Source organism: Chiloscyllium punctatum, chromosome 5 (assembly GCF_047496795.1).
Source record: "Chiloscyllium punctatum isolate Juve2018m chromosome 5, sChiPun1.3, whole genome shotgun sequence".
Classification (NCBI taxonomy): Eukaryota; Metazoa; Chordata; class Chondrichthyes; order Orectolobiformes; family Hemiscylliidae; genus Chiloscyllium; species Chiloscyllium punctatum.
This window is the reverse complement of record NC_092743.1, coordinates 94,993,062-95,008,862: the sequence shown is the minus strand read 5'-3', so window position 1 is coordinate 95,008,862 and position 15,801 is coordinate 94,993,062. Positions and strand designations below refer to the sequence as shown.

At 39.3% G+C, this 15,801-nt stretch overlaps 1 protein-coding gene across 1 annotated transcript in view; it reads left to right on the top strand.

The window, feature by feature from the left end:
- LOC140476759 (uncharacterized) overlaps nt 1-6,172 on the top strand; it is a 122,313-nt gene extending 116,141 nt beyond the window's left edge. The window contains exon 24 of the mRNA XM_072569565.1: nt 6,079-6,172. The gene's annotated coding sequence lies outside the window, so the exon portion shown is untranslated. The remainder of the gene's footprint in view (nt 1-6,078) is intronic.
- Nucleotides 6,173-15,801: the final 9,629 nt, after the last annotated feature.

Sequence of the window (15,801 nt, the reverse complement as noted above, 5' to 3'; positions counted from 1 at the left end):
GGTATATGAATAGGAAGGGTTTGGAGGGATATGGGTCAGGTGATGGCAGGTGAGACTAGGTTGGGTTGGGATATCTGGTCGGCATGAATGAGTTGGACAGAAGGGTCTGTTTCTGTGCTGTACACAATCTATGACGCTTTGAAGGGCATACATGAGCCAGATGGGTTTTTGTAACATTTGACAGTGGTTTCATAGGGGTATAACTTTCCTTCCCTGATGTGTTAAGCATCATGTTAAGTGCGATGACTAAATAGGGTAAGAGTGAAAAAACTCAGATTCTCCATGTCAAAGATAAACATGTCCACTTTCGTCCTCAAATCTTAAATGGCGAGTTTAGAATGGCACCCTCCAGTGACTAGAAGCTTACCTATCTCCATGCATTTACATTCCATTAATACCCCAAATTGCCATATTAACATCTTGCTTCTAATCTTTCTCTTCACAATCAGATACTCAGTGCAAAAACAGACTGCATTGCTGCTTTTTGGGACAGAGGGGAGGCAATTGTTCAGTGGTTTTGTTGCTGAACTGTTAATCCAGAGATCCAAGTAAAATACTGCTGACTGGGTTCAAATCTTGCTACGGGAGGCAATGGAATTTGAATTCAATAAATAACTGGAATTAAGAATCTAATGATAACCATGAATTCATTGTTGATTGTCAGGAAGAAGCCATCTGGTTCACTAATGTCCTTCAGGGAAGGAAACTGCCATCCTTACCTGGTCTGGCCTACATGTGACTTCACACCCACAGAAGTCTGGTTGACTCTTAACTGTCCACTGGGCAATTAAGGATAGGCAAGAAATGCTGCCTAGCCAGCAACACCCTCATCTTGTGAATGAATTTTAAAATAAGCTGTGTTAGCCATCTAGTTTCTGTTTACATGGAACCGCTTCTGAACAAGGACCCTCCATGTTCCTGATGAAGGGCTTATGCCTGAAATGTCGACTCTCCTGCTCCTCAGATGCTGCCTGACCTGCTGTAATTTTCGACTCTAACTTCTCCATCATTTCTCCAAAGACCTTCCATGGTCAATGACTACACTTTTCCTGGACACTTTACTCCACTTGGTTCAAGCAAAGCACCAGCCTCACAACAATATTATGCTTGCTCTTGGACTAACGTCAGGACTTCAAGCATCTACTTTGGATCTGAGGGACAGCTAGGATTTGTCTGCATCTTCCGGATCACTTTGTACTGAGGGACAGCCAATACCTTATTTATGAAGATTGTTTTAGCGTTGACATGGAGCCAGACAAATGGTAAATCTGAGCAGAAACACACAATTGACAATGTGCACATCTCCACAGCCCATTCTAGACTGGACCCAAGCTCTGTCTGGCTGTTTGTCACGTGGTGAGATGGAGTCAATCTTCAACAAGTCTGACTCTATGATTTTCCATGTATTCTTTGAACTCTTGTGCCACAAATTGTGGACCACTGTCACTCACTACTTTTTTGCGTTGCCAAACCTGGGAAATATTTCATCCAATTCGGAGGAAGGGTCACTCAACCCAAAACATTAACTCTGATTTCTCACCATAGATGCTGCCAGATTTGTTGACCTTTTCCAGCAATTTCTGTTGTTGTAAATGTTTCATCCAGTTGGGCTATTGTTGCATCCACTGATACCGACTTCATGTCCGCCACCTCAGGTCATTTGGAGGGATGCCCTTGGTGCATTTGTTCCACTTGTGCACCTCCCATCTTATAGGGGAGAAATTACATTCCCTACATTAAACACCCATTTGATATGGACAACATCTGTAAGGGTATAATTCTGGACTGTCTCTATGACAAGTCCTTCCCTTCTGGATTAAGCCTGCCAATAGGCTCAAGGCTGGGTTATTCCAGGTTGTGTTCTGTACCTGATTCACTGACACTGGTACCTTGTCTCCCTGGGAAAAGTACCTAATTTTAAGGTTCCAATCAGGAGCATCTTTACTTCAAGATAATGGTAACCTTGACAAAGCATCTGCATTGTTGTATTTCTCCGCCTGTTACTATTTGATATTATGAGTAGACTGACAGAGCCAGTGCCCATCTCAGCAGTCGTGCTGCTACCATTGATGGATTCCTGTGTGCAGGCAAATAATGAATGTTAGAAGTCTGTGGTCAGTCAGTAGTGTGAATGGCCTGCCATAAAAGAACTTCTTAATGCCTTCTTTTTCAATTTGAGCATAATTCTCCTTTGGCTTCATTAGTGATCTTGATGCAAACACTATCGTTCTTCTCCATTTGGTAAAAATCCCATAAGGCAAGGCTTCACACAATAACTATGGCGGCAACTTCAGGTCGAAATGTGTGAACAAGTCTGACATTTTTAAGGCTTGCTTCATCTCTTGGTGTGCCATTTCTCATTCCTGGGTCCATTTCCATGACCTCCATTTTACCAGCAACAGATGCAGGAGTTTTAGCAAGGTCGTCAGATGAGACATGAACTTGCCATAATAATTTACAAGTCCCAAGAACAATCTCAGTTGATCACATTCTCTCGTCTAGGGGCCTTCATGATACTCTCCATCTTGGGCACCTTGTGCAGCCCCTCACCATTAATTACATGTTCCAGGTACTCTATGGGGTCTTTTAAAAACTTGCATTTCTCTCTTTGCAGTCTTTTTAGGATTCCTTCCAAATTGTTGAAATCCTCTTTGGAGGATCCAGTTATCAAAATATTGTCCAAATAACTCTGGGCTCCTAGCAACCCACTTAATATTTGATCCTTGGTCCTCTGGAATAGATGTGACGTGCCAAAAGGAAGTTGCTTGTTATGGAAAAGACCCCTATGTGTCACTATTGTCAGTGGCGGCTGAGACTCAATTGCGACAAATCCATTTTTTGGAATTCTCTTCCCCACCCCGCTCTTCCCTGGTCCATTGAATGAGTGGAAGAGGTATTGATCAGCACTCAGGGCTGGGTTGGATATGACCTTAAGGTCACTACAAATCCTCACCATGTCATCTGTTTTTTAAGACCAGAGTAATGGGAGTGGCCCATTCATGAGACTGCTTCCAAGTCTCTCATTCACCCAGTTCAGCCTCCACTTTAGATCAGATGGCATATGGTACTGAACATGCTTCAGACTCCTAGGCCTCTGGCTTCAGTTGTTATTTAATTTTGACTCCTTTCGTTTCCATCTTCGATGACATCTTTGTACTTGTCCAGGATCTCTTACAAACTCATATTTGAATCTGCCAGCTTATTAACTATGCTCCAGTTCACCTTAATTTTTGCAACCTAGAGTGTCCGAATAATGCAAGGTATTTGCCTTTTACTGCATAAAATGGTAATTCTGCACACTGATCCCTTAACTGTACTTTCACTCTGAAAAGAATATAGCTTTTCAGAGGCATCACTTGTTCCTAGTAAATGTCGTAGTATAATCTTGGCAGGCTTCATTGGTAGTGCCCTCAACTTCTCCCTATAGACAGAATGAGGGGCTTTGATGTGCCCATATCTCTTCTATTTTTACAGTCTTCCCCTGTACTTTGGGAAGAACCCAGAAATGATCAGTTTCACCACATACCGACAGTGCATTTAATCAAAAATCTGCTGACTTTGGGCCTTCTGCTTCTTCCACAGACCCACTTGATTCTCTGTCTACTCCCCAGCTGGCAACATGTACCAGAATTGGTAATCACTTCTTTCATTTGGGTTCCAACTGGCAATTTTGGACAATATGACCCACTCGCTTACACCTGCAGCACTGGGCCTCTCAGGTCTAATACATGGACTCCTTGTGGGCAGTCTTGCTACATTAGCAGCATTCTACAGTTGATACTGCCCTTTACAAATTTCCAGTACTTTATATACCCAGGTGCCATCAGCCAACTGGGTTGCTTCGCTGATGGCGAACTCCATTGAGGTAACAACTTCGAAAGCTGCTTTGAAATCCAGGTCTCCTTGTTAGTAGCTTTAGTTGGATGGCTACATATTGGAGGGCACAAACCAAACGGGCCCTCAAGGCATCTTTGAAGAAAGCTTCCAAATTTGCAATGTTCCACTAACCTCTTTAAGAGTTAAGCTATGGACACATTAGGCTATGGGCTTTTCTTCATGCTGTAAAAACAGAAAAGTTCCACCGTCATCAGCAGCTCAGGTTTGAAATAATTTTCAAAAATGTGGAATATCTTCTCAGCGGGTTTCTGATATTGTACCAGACCCCTTAGAATTGCAAAAGTCTTCTTCCAGATGGTACTTTTGGAGTACCATGATGTCCTCAGTCACCTCGTTCACCTTTAAGAACAAATTAAAGCATTCCATGCATAAAGTCAGATTTTCTGATCTTCTTCAAGCTATCTGATTGCCCAAATTGGCCAACAGTTTTGTTTATCCTGCTGCTGGAAATTTTTCTCAATACTTGAGTCTGGTAGCCATTTACAGCCCAAATCCCCTGAGTGAACACTCTCCGTGTTGACTGCTCCGGTTTGGCTATGCTAGCATACCGTTCCTCCCTGGCATCACCCATAGCCCGAGTACCCTCATGACCACGCTGTATGACAGCTTTGGTAGCTCTGAGTGCATACTTTCTTCAGCAATCAGCCTGAGTCCATGACCACCACTCTTGGCCCGCTTCCCGGTGAGTACCTTCTTTCCTGGTGGGGACTTCAGTCCAAGTCCCCTCGCAACCACTTTCCTCAACATTGCTTCACAACTTTTCTGAAATCTGAGAATGTTTCCTCCAGATGAAAGGTGTTTGAACACAAGTTTGCGCAATTCCACTCTTATTACCCGCTATGTTGGTGCTTCATTTGGAACCAGCAATTATTTACCAGGTAGACAAATGACAAATCTAAACAGTAACACTTTATTGACGTTGCTCATGCCTCCACAGCTGGATATAAACCGGAGACGAGCTCTGGGTCACCTGACCAGCTCTTTTAAAGAGGCAGCATCCCTCAACTACCTATATAACAAACATGTCCAATTACAATCCAGGGAATTGGCCACAGTTGGTCAAACATTTGGTCCTGCATAAGTTTATGGATCCATGCTCTTGCAGTCTGATGTGGAGGTGCCATGTTAGACTGGGGTGGACAAAGTCAGAAGTCGCATGAGACCAGGTTATTGTCCAGTAGGTTTATTTGAAATCACAAGCTTTCGGAGTACTTCTCCTTCGTGAGGTGAAGTGACTTGGACAATATGACTTTTAATTTGTCTCCAGTCGGAGAAATACCCATCTATATCTACCCTCTGTTTCCTATCTTTTAGCCAACATCTAATTTATTTTGCCAAGGCGTCATCAATCTCAAACACTTCTAATCTGCGAGCCAATCTGCCATGTGGTACCGTAATAAATGCTTTCTGAAACTCCAAATATGCAACATCCACAGCAGTACCCTCATCCGCTGCCAAAGAACTTTGTCAAAGAACTCAAATGTGTTATACGTGACCTTCCCTTGACAAAGCCATGTTGACTATCTAGTATGAACTTACTTTTCTTTGTGTATATTTATCTATCCCAAATTATGGCTTCCATCAGTTTCCCACTTATTGATATCAAACTGACAGGTCTGCAATTTTCTGTGTTATTCTTTGCCCTTTTTATGGCATCACACTTGCAGTTCTCCAGTCCCCTGGGACTAATTGTGTGTTCAGAGAGGCATGGGAACTTTCTGTAAGTTACTCCACAATTTGCCCCCTTACCCCTCTCAGCAATCTAGGATGTATCCCATTTGGCTTAGCGACTTCTCTACCTGGAGTTCTGCCAGTCTTTTTCCCACGTCTTCATTATCTTTCACAACACTGCTCACTTGTTCAGCACCCACATTTTCAATTGAGATGTTGTCGACATTTTCACCTTATCTTCTGAAAATCTAAGCACAGTACACCTACCAGTTCTATTTTATCTTCCAGCTTACCCTGCCAGAGTACTAATATCAATGCTGATGTTTAGAAGTTATGACAGTTATGACATTATGATAGTGTCATCTCTGTATCTTCTGCAACAGAGATACTTCTGCAAACTGAGAAGTGATCTATATTTATTAAATAGTGTGTATAATAATTTGAATAAGTTCACATTTTGAACTGTACTTTTCAAATTTTAACTCCCGAAAATTATATTTTTTTTTGCAGGCAAGATAAATACTACAAGACTACAGATGCACTTTCTGCATGAGTGAAAATGAAAAGCTGTTGTTGATCATAGTGATTCAGCATACAATTATTTATACAAACTGTTAAGATAAATACTTTTTACAAGAATGAAATGTATCAGTGTATACTTTAAAAGATATATTAATTTAGTGAAATAGTCTAGAAATAAAATTGTATACAGAATTTAAAATGTATTTCTTGGTGCTTTAATAACAATTTTAAGAATATCTTCTGCATCAAATTATTTAATTCCCCTTAAAATATGTTCTCTGTGATGAAGGATACCATGAATATCCAAATTCAACTATATATTTTGCAACATAAACATTGATTCAACGTACAAGTTAGAGTGGATAGAATTTAAAGGTTTTTATTGTTTTGAAATCTGAACCGTAAGAATGATTTTGTAACCTTACACAATATTTTGAGTATGTTCTAATTCTACTTTTAACAAATCTGATTCATAATTTGCAGAGTAAAATACATGGTTTGTCAAATATTTGCTCTTCAGTTAGAGATATCAGGAGGGTTGGAGTCACTTTCTACTGTATTAGTGAGTTTAAAAGCACATAATTGTTAGATATTTTGTTATTAAAGGTTATACTTTTGTTCATTTTATGTTAAAGTAAGAAGAGACTGAACATACACGGCTTCAGCTAGTGTGTTTATGTGATACTTCTAGCTTTTGGCTAGCTAAGAGATCATTATTTCAGCATAATAGTCTAGATTCATAGAACCTTTACAAGGTGGAAGCAAGCCATTCAGCCCATTGAGTCTGTACTGACTATCTGAAGAGCATCCCCTTACCCTATCCCTTTAACCTTGCATTTCCCATGGCTGATCCAACTAACCTGCTGTCTTCAATGATAAAAGTCTCTCACTATAAATAAACTTACATTATCCCACAAGGAGGGCACCATCCCCCACTCCTTATCACATGCTGGTTTAAAATCATGGCTCCAGAAAGACTAAAAGTTAACTAGTAAACCACTTCATTGACTGAAATTAGTACTGTAAAGACTGTGGTGATGTTCACTGCTGTAAGAAATATTGTGGGAAGATCAGTTGATTTCAGTTTTTCATGAAGCAGGTCACAAAGAAGCGCTGTTGCAGTTTAAGAGGAGGACACTTCTCTAATGCAGAGTTCCTTCATACTTTACAGGAGGAGGGTCACAGTTGGCAGGATGCATCTTGGAATAATGGCTCAGGTCTTCCAGTCATTATCAATTCTTCACACATTGATGCTACCCATTGTTTCTGCATCCTAACCATTATTATGCACTTTCATCCAGAACATATAAGCCCAACTGCAGCTGCAATAGGTTAGCACAGCCATCCTCACAGCAAATTGGCAAGCGTAACATAGACCAAGAGAGAAAATGCCCAAAAGCTAGGTACAATTATTGCAAATCTTGATTGGACTTAATTAGAATATTGTTGCTCTCTTCTGCTGCCATTAGTAATCTCATAGGTAGTCAGAATGGTAATAGCAGTACAAGTTGGTCATCCTGCCAATGATGGTCTGCTAATATCTACCAGGTAAGATATATGTGCTTTATTTGTTTTTTCTTACTGCTGTACAGCAGTTGTACTTATATTTCCAGCACCCATGTGTGTGTGCGTATAGGTGCAAGACACAGTAAAAACACTAATAAATAACTTTATTACTATTCCACCACTGGGAAGATCTCCCATGTAGCCAAGGAAATAGTGACAAGCAAATCCCAGAGCAAGCAATGCTAACGTAAATTTAAGGTGAAGGGGAAGGCAGGGATTAACTCAAGATAGAATTGAAGGGGGAAATAAAGCACTCCATCCCTTGCAGTGTCCACCTCTGGTTTATATACGAAACTGCATTGTTAAGGTACCAATGCACCTATTGTATGCAGTTAATTTTGAAGCTGTCACTTGTACCATTGAATTCTAATGATTTTGGTACATACTTTGGAATTTTGACTAGTTAGTTGACTTTGTCCACACAATGCATTACATTCATAATGTGGGAAGCCTGTTGTCCATCCTGTTTGTAATTGCTCCACTCTAGAGCTGCCTTTGCTATCAACTTTTGTGTCCCAAAAGGAAATCTATTGTTCTCACCCAGGCTGGCCTATATGTGATTACAGTCCACAGCACTGTGGGTGATTCCTTACCACCCTCGGCAATGGCCTAAAAAGTCACTCATTTCAAGGGAAATAATGGATGGGGAACAAACATGATGCCGACATCCCATGAAAGAATAAAGGAAGAAAAAAAAATTGCTACACCTGTGTTCTCTTAGGCTGTGCCCTGTGGTAGCCTGACAGCATCTTCAGAGCCAGATTCCTTGCATAAGTGGGCCCTTTCATACTGAATGCCTTGCACAGTTATTGGAATGTGGCACAGCTTCTGTAAGTGAAACAGACCTCACTTGCAATACAGCCTACTTGTTTTGCTTGTCCTGCCTACAGTGTCAATAATATTTGCTTCAGCTAATGCTTCCAGTTAGTTTTCGATATTTTGGCTTCATTCCATCATAGTGGCTTCAGATTTGCTGTAATCTGCTAGCACTAAATCAAAGTGATGACATTTTAGTTTTCCTAAGAGGTCTTTTTGAAATGGTTCATTAGATATTGAGGTAATTACCAACTCCCTTATCCAGCACAGTCTCTGAAAAGTCACATTCATTGCCCTTGTTACCGCATCTATTGATGAGTTCATCTATTGATTCTTATGCCTTTTGCCTGTAGGATATAAAGTCTACGTGGCGAATTCTTAAGTTGTGACTTAAATGCAACTGATTTTCTGACACTTTCCATATCTTGGCAGAATCTTTATGGTTCTCTTCAGATAAACCAGATGTATTGACCCTCTGAAATCTCTTATAACCAACAGCTATCTATATCTCCACAGATTGCATGCTCAGTGCTGCAACTGCTTGGTCTGCAAGTTATAGCTGCATTGTGTGTTTAAAAAGTTTGGATTCAATTGAGAGATTCTTGGCTTTCAACTACACGCAAGCGAATTGGTATCCATCCTTCTTTGTTCTCTCCATTATACTTAGTGTTCCTTTTCTACTTTTTAGCTTTAAATGTTATTTTAGAGTTTATTCTGTTGACTCTGTGCTGTTCCTGAATGAAGCCTGTGCTTTTCCTATGTTTGAATTTAGGCGTTTCCTTAATTTATCTGATCCCAATAGCCATTCAGATTTGAAATAGTCTTCACATAATGTGGGTTTAAATCTGTGTAAGTGAACCTAGATAACTTGGAGAAAAGTAGTCTGTGAAGAAATCTTTCTTCTATTTTCTGTATCGTGGGAACATTTGGATTCCTGTAATCATTTGTTGCTACTACTCCCCTTGGCCTATTTGCTTGTAAGGCTGGTTTCTTCTTGGTTTTGTTTTCTAAATGCACACCAAATAATAATATTTTTGTGCTTTCTAAATGTAACACAAATGAGGTATATGGATTCCACTCACTTGGAGATGGTTATTTCTAATGTTTATCTACAACTAAATTGAGTTATATAGTACAAAGTGCCCTTTGAAAATAGATAATACCTACAGTGCTATAGGTCAGTGAGTCTGTAGCCTTATGAAAAAGGACTTGGGTCATTTACATGTTCAGCTCTTAGTGGGAGATCTCTCTAAAGTTGTTACAATAAGTTGATTGAATGAGTGAGATTTTCCTTTCTTTAAACATGGATGGGAAGTTCTAGAAAAAGTCAATAATAGAATCAGTTGTTACAGGTGAGCTAGTCATCCCCATTTGCTATTTCAATAATCAAGTCTGGACAGGAACATCCTCTACAAACCACCACCAATTAAGGCCCTTAGAATGGTAAGAGGGCTGAAAATATTTGTTAAGAATATAATATTGCAAAGTACTCACAATTAGATATAGGTCTCAGTGGGGGGGGGGGGGGGGGGGGAACGCACAAGTATGTTTTCCATTAATACAGCAGTAAGTGGAATTGAAGGGTGGAGGAGACCTCCAATGTCATCAATATTATGCTGGCTCCAGCATGCATGTATTTGGCTGTCTGCATGGACAGTTTGGTGACTATCTTAGAAACCCAGGTTCAGCATTTTTAGTGGTTGCAGGATAAGCTCATTAACCTGTATTCTATCACATTAGTCATAAGTTCTCAGCAAGAAAGACTCAGTAAGAGGTGGAGGTGAGTCCTCAATATCACTCTAAGTGTCCCTTCCTCTCAGAGCAACATGATTGTGCCATTAGACACCCATAAAGATGACAAAGAACTCATAGGGCCCATGGAATCTTCTTCCCAGGACACTCTTGTGTTGTCAGGCCCCTCCACCTCTTCCTGCCTCTGACTCCAGTGCCTTCAGTGGTTGAAGCCAAGGATTGTGAGGCTACAACCCAGAGTGATTGACCAAGAGCCTACAACAGAGGAGAGGATATGGAATATATGGAAGTTAATTTGGCAGTTATTGAGTTAACTTAGTGCAGTAATGCATGTTACGGATGAGCAATAGGTGGACTCATAACAGGTAATGGTGGCATACTACTATTAGGCTTGTTAAATCACATGTTAGATGCTAAAGACGGTAGTGGTGTAATGTGATAGGTTAAGTATAAAATAGCAAAGCAGCGTGGCAGATGATTAGTTTAGAAAGACAAAGCAAGCTAGTATGATCGGTTATGCTAATGACACCAGAAAAGTATAAACTGGAGAGGCCCTGAGAATGTATGGGCAGACAGGGAAGACATTTTCTGACTGCCTCAGCTTTTGTTTGCAAATAAGAGCTTAACTTCGTGAAGGATTTTCTGCATCTCCTGGTAATTTTCTCAGAATATCGGGTGATCTTTTCACAACAAGGAGAGATAGAAACTTACTGAGAGCACATATGTGACACACAATTGTAAATTACCTTGCACTTTCATTAACATATCTTCATTCACATGCTTAACATGTCTATTCTATTATTGAACCCAGTTGATTTACACCAGTGAAAGATAGGCAACCTCTTCGGACATCCAAATGATGAAACTAGTTCTAATGGCAAAGAATTGTCCATCTCTCACAAGCTACCAACTCCATTATTGTAGATAGCCTCAGGTTGAAAGATTTGTTCACTGACTAACTTTGTCATAGCCATTTAGGTATTTTGGATGTCTTCTCTCAACACTCTTACAACACTGTCATCCAGGCTAGGACTTTTTTCACTGGAGCATAGGAGGTTGAGAAGATATCTTATAGAAGTTTATAAAATCATGAGGAGTACAGATAGTGTTAATGGTAGTTGTCTTTTCCCGAGGATGGGGGATTTCAAGATTAGGGTTCACATTTTTAAGGTGAGAGGAGAGAGATTTTAAAAAAGACAAGAGGGACAAATGTTTTACACAGCATGGTTCATACATGGAATGAACTTCCTGAGGAAGTGGTGGGTGTGGGTACAATTACAACATTTAAAGACATTTGAGTAAATACATGAATAGGAAAGGTTTGGATACAGTGGACACTTTAAGACTAGTGGGTCTAGTTCAGTTTGGGATCAATGTCAGCATAGCATGGAAACAGACCCTTTGATCCAACCAATCTATGTGACTCTGTGTTCAGAGATCCTTGAACTGTAACATTCAGGACTACAGGTACTCCATGAGAGATGTATGAGTAGATCATCTATGGGGAATGTCAGACACAAGTTTACAGAAGGCACTCATTAGCCCTTACATCGATCATAATGAAGCCTCATATCATGTCTTCACAGAGTGTAAAGCTTAGTTACATTGTACAACTAAAGCTTTAATGTTACATTAGATGTAACATATTGCCAATAAGCTACCATTAAACCCTTTCCCCCACAAAAAAGTTCCCTTCCTCATCATTGACCATGAGGTGGTACAAAACTGAAGATTTGGGGAAAATAATTCAGAAATAAATTTGATATTGCTGCATACAGATTCCATGATAGAAACAAGATAAGGATGTAATAGGTGTAGTGTCTCAGTAACTTGTGAATCATGAGTTTGTACTTAGGGATTGTTCACAATATAAACAGAATAATAAATGCTTTGTCACATTAATGTATATTTAGATTAGATTACTTACAGTGTGGAAACAGGCCCCTCAGCCCAACAAGTCCACACCGACCCTCCGAAGAGCAACCCACCCAGACCCATTCCCCTACATTTACCCCTTGACCTAACACTACGGGCAATTTAGCATAGCCAATTCACCTAACCTGCACATTTTTGGATTGTAGAAGGAAACCGGAGCACCCAGAGGAAACCCACGCAGACACGGGGAGAATGTGCAAACTCCACACAGACAGTTGCCTGAGAGTTACATAGATCATCTTAAAGATATTCACTCAATCACAAACTGCTAATAGAGCTATTATGCAAAACAATTACCAAGACTCTAATTAATTTTTAAAAAGTTCTCTCATGGGAGTTGGGAATCACTGACTGAGCCAGCATTTATTGCCCATCTCCAGAAAGTGGTGATGAGCTGTCTTCTTGAATCATGCAGCCATGTCTTCAACAGCAGCAGCTCCATAAAAACCCAAAATCATTAATGGTATAATGATGAAAATCAAGCATCAAAGCCACCTAAATGTTATACTGTCATTACCACCAGTACAATTATATTAATCAAAAATATCAGCTTTCATAAATATACTTTAATATTTACATGCAAAAGTACAATTTTACAGGTCCATAAATAACAAACTACTCGTTAAATATTTTGGTTCTCCGCTTGGTCTATTTTGAAATATCAACCACTATTGATATTAGGAAGCAAACTATTTATGTACTCATGTTGCCCTGTAGCTACTTGGCCTAAGCCTTACCCTTTTTAGGCTGAAGAACCCGTGTGAAAATAATGAAGCACTTTATGGAAAACATTACATACCTTTAAACAGATCATGTGGAAAGCTACATACGTTAGGGTTAACTGTTATCTATAATTATGTAGCCACACATTTAATACCACAGAAGTGATAATATTTGAAAAATTATCAAATCAATTATTGTTCCATTCCTTTGATCATATTGTATAATGGTCCACATCTTCTTCATGTGATTGGGTGAATCTGAAGATAAATGACACAAAGTACAAATTTAATGAAAATAAGCAATTGTACCATATTGCACATTATACTACTTTGGGCTTGGCATTATTAAGCTCAGACTGTTGACTTGTTTTCACACAAATGAGGTTACAGAATGATAAATTCTGAGATCAACAAAAACCCAGCAGCTTTAAGTTGCTTTGTATCACACTCTGCTCAGGCAAGCCAAGTGTTTTTGCATCTAAATTATCAGTTAAACACAATATACAATTTTAAAAGTTGGATTATCATCAAGTTGAGAAAGTGCTTATCAAAATGTGATGTGTTCACTTTATACCTTACTAATCATTTTTATGACAGAGGAACATAAAATTACAATTCACCAATATAAAAGATAATCCAACTTGTTGGGTCTTGCTCACTGTTACAGTAATTTATCTACAACATACTGAAGACTGAATAAATACTGATTAGGTTTTTTGAAAATCAATAAGTAATCATTTTTAAGATGGACAGTGATGCGTGGGCACTATCCCATTTCTGTCAAAGTCTGTGCATCAGTTTGTTTTTGTTCAAACCTTATTTGAAAGAAAATAGGTTAAGTGATTATCCACTCAGCAAAAGGGTAGAAGATTAGAGGTGTATTATATAAAGAATGTTCACTTCTAAGCAGAAAGAATAGCTATAAGGTTCAAAAGTTTTTGTTTTAATTTCATTTGATGTTCTTCAAAAGAGCAAGAAACTGATCAAATGGGATTCTGAGCTGAAGAAGAAAAAGATACATATGGGATGATAAAGACTGTTACGTTCTGAGAAATAAGGTAGCAGCTATAGCTGTTTAGTCCTTTGTGTTTAGTGAAAAGGTGTGATAACTATCAAATAAATATTATCAATGGGTATCTACCTTATTGCACCCTTGTATAAAAGTGAAAATTCCCAAACACATTAAGACAGCCACCATTCCCAATGTCTCACATTGTACTACATTTATTATGATCCTTGTTAACTCAGTGGGTGTCAGGGAAGGAAGTCGGGACGTCAGTAGCAGAGTGTCATGGGGTGTGGGGAGTAGAGGGTCAGCTTCAGGTCAAACTGAGCTCTTAGTGAGCAAGGCAGAAATTTGGAAATCATCTAGAATTAATAAAATAAATAAATAACCTTGATGCCATGGATCTAGACATCCACCGTGCGCTGGACAGGAACTCGTACTGGGAGAATGAGGATCCAGATATTGTGGTTAATGTAGATAGCAACAACAGAAGTAGGACAAAGCAACAGATTCTGATTAAATGGTAGAAGTAGCTAAATTAAAAAGTGCAACTAAAAGGTAATCTCTGGAATTTACCCAAGGCATTAGCAAATTGGAGTTGGGGTAAATATAATTAAAGAGTTAAATACATGGCTTAAAGATCAGTATGGGAGAAATGACTTTCAATTCATAGGACACTGACATCAGTACTGGCTTAAGTTGAAGCTCTACCTTTCATGTGGTCTTTACTAGAACTAGGCTGGAACCAATATTACAATGAACTATGGGGCGGCTCAGTGGTTAGCGCTGCTGCCTCACAGCACGAGGGACCCGGGTTCAATTCCAGCCTCAGGCAACTGCCTGTGTGGAGTTTGCACATCTCCCCGTGTCTGTGGGTTTTCTCTGGGTGCTCCGGTTTCCTTCCACAGTCCAAGATGTGCAGGTCAGGTGAATTGGCCATGTTAAATTGTCCATAGTGTTAGGTGCATTAGTCAGGGGTAAACGTAGGGAAATGGGTCTGGGTGGGTTGCTCTTCGGAGGGTCGGTGTGGACTTGTTGGGCCAAAGGGCCTGTTTCCACACTGTAGGGAATCTAATCTAAAGAGCAATAAAGAGTACTTTAAACTAAGTATTAGAGATCATGTGATGGAAGATGATATAAATGAAAGAGAACAGGTAAGGTAAGTAAACAAGTTATCAATAAAATAAATGACAATCAGGGTGTGGCAGGAAAGGTCTAAGCTTACAAACTTAAAAAAACCAACAAATAAGACGAAAGGATGTAAAAAGTACAGAATTAAAACACATTTCATCTGATGCACATATTTGATGAATTGCAAGGTGGATTAATTGATGGCACAAATAAAAGTAAACAGTTATGATTTAGTAGTATTACTAGGCCATGGCTGCAGTGTAACCAAGGCTGGGATTGAATGTTTAAGGCGATTAGCCATTTGTGAAAGATAGGCAAAAAAGAAACAGGTATGTAACTAGGGTAAAATCCTAATCAATCTACATGTAAACTGGGTAAACTTAATAAAAATGAATGTTTGGAAGACCAGTACCTTGAACATACATGGGATGGTTTCTCAAACAGCATATTAGGGAGCAGGCCTTTTTAGGCTTAGTATTGCACAATGAGAAAGAGCTAATCAATAATCTTGTTATTATGGAGATTCTAGGGAAAAATGAATATGATAGCATTTACATCAAGTTTGAAAGCATTGTTTAATCCAAAACTGGGATCTTAAATCTAAACAAAAGAAACTATGAAGGGATAAGGGGAAAATAGTCTATGACAAATTGCAAAACCAAATTAAAGGGTATGGTGCTAGTCAGGCAATAGGTGGAAGTTAAATAACTAATATATGGTTTACAACAAATTTTCATTCCTTTGAGGTTCAAAAACCCACCAGGACAACTGATTTAATGGTAG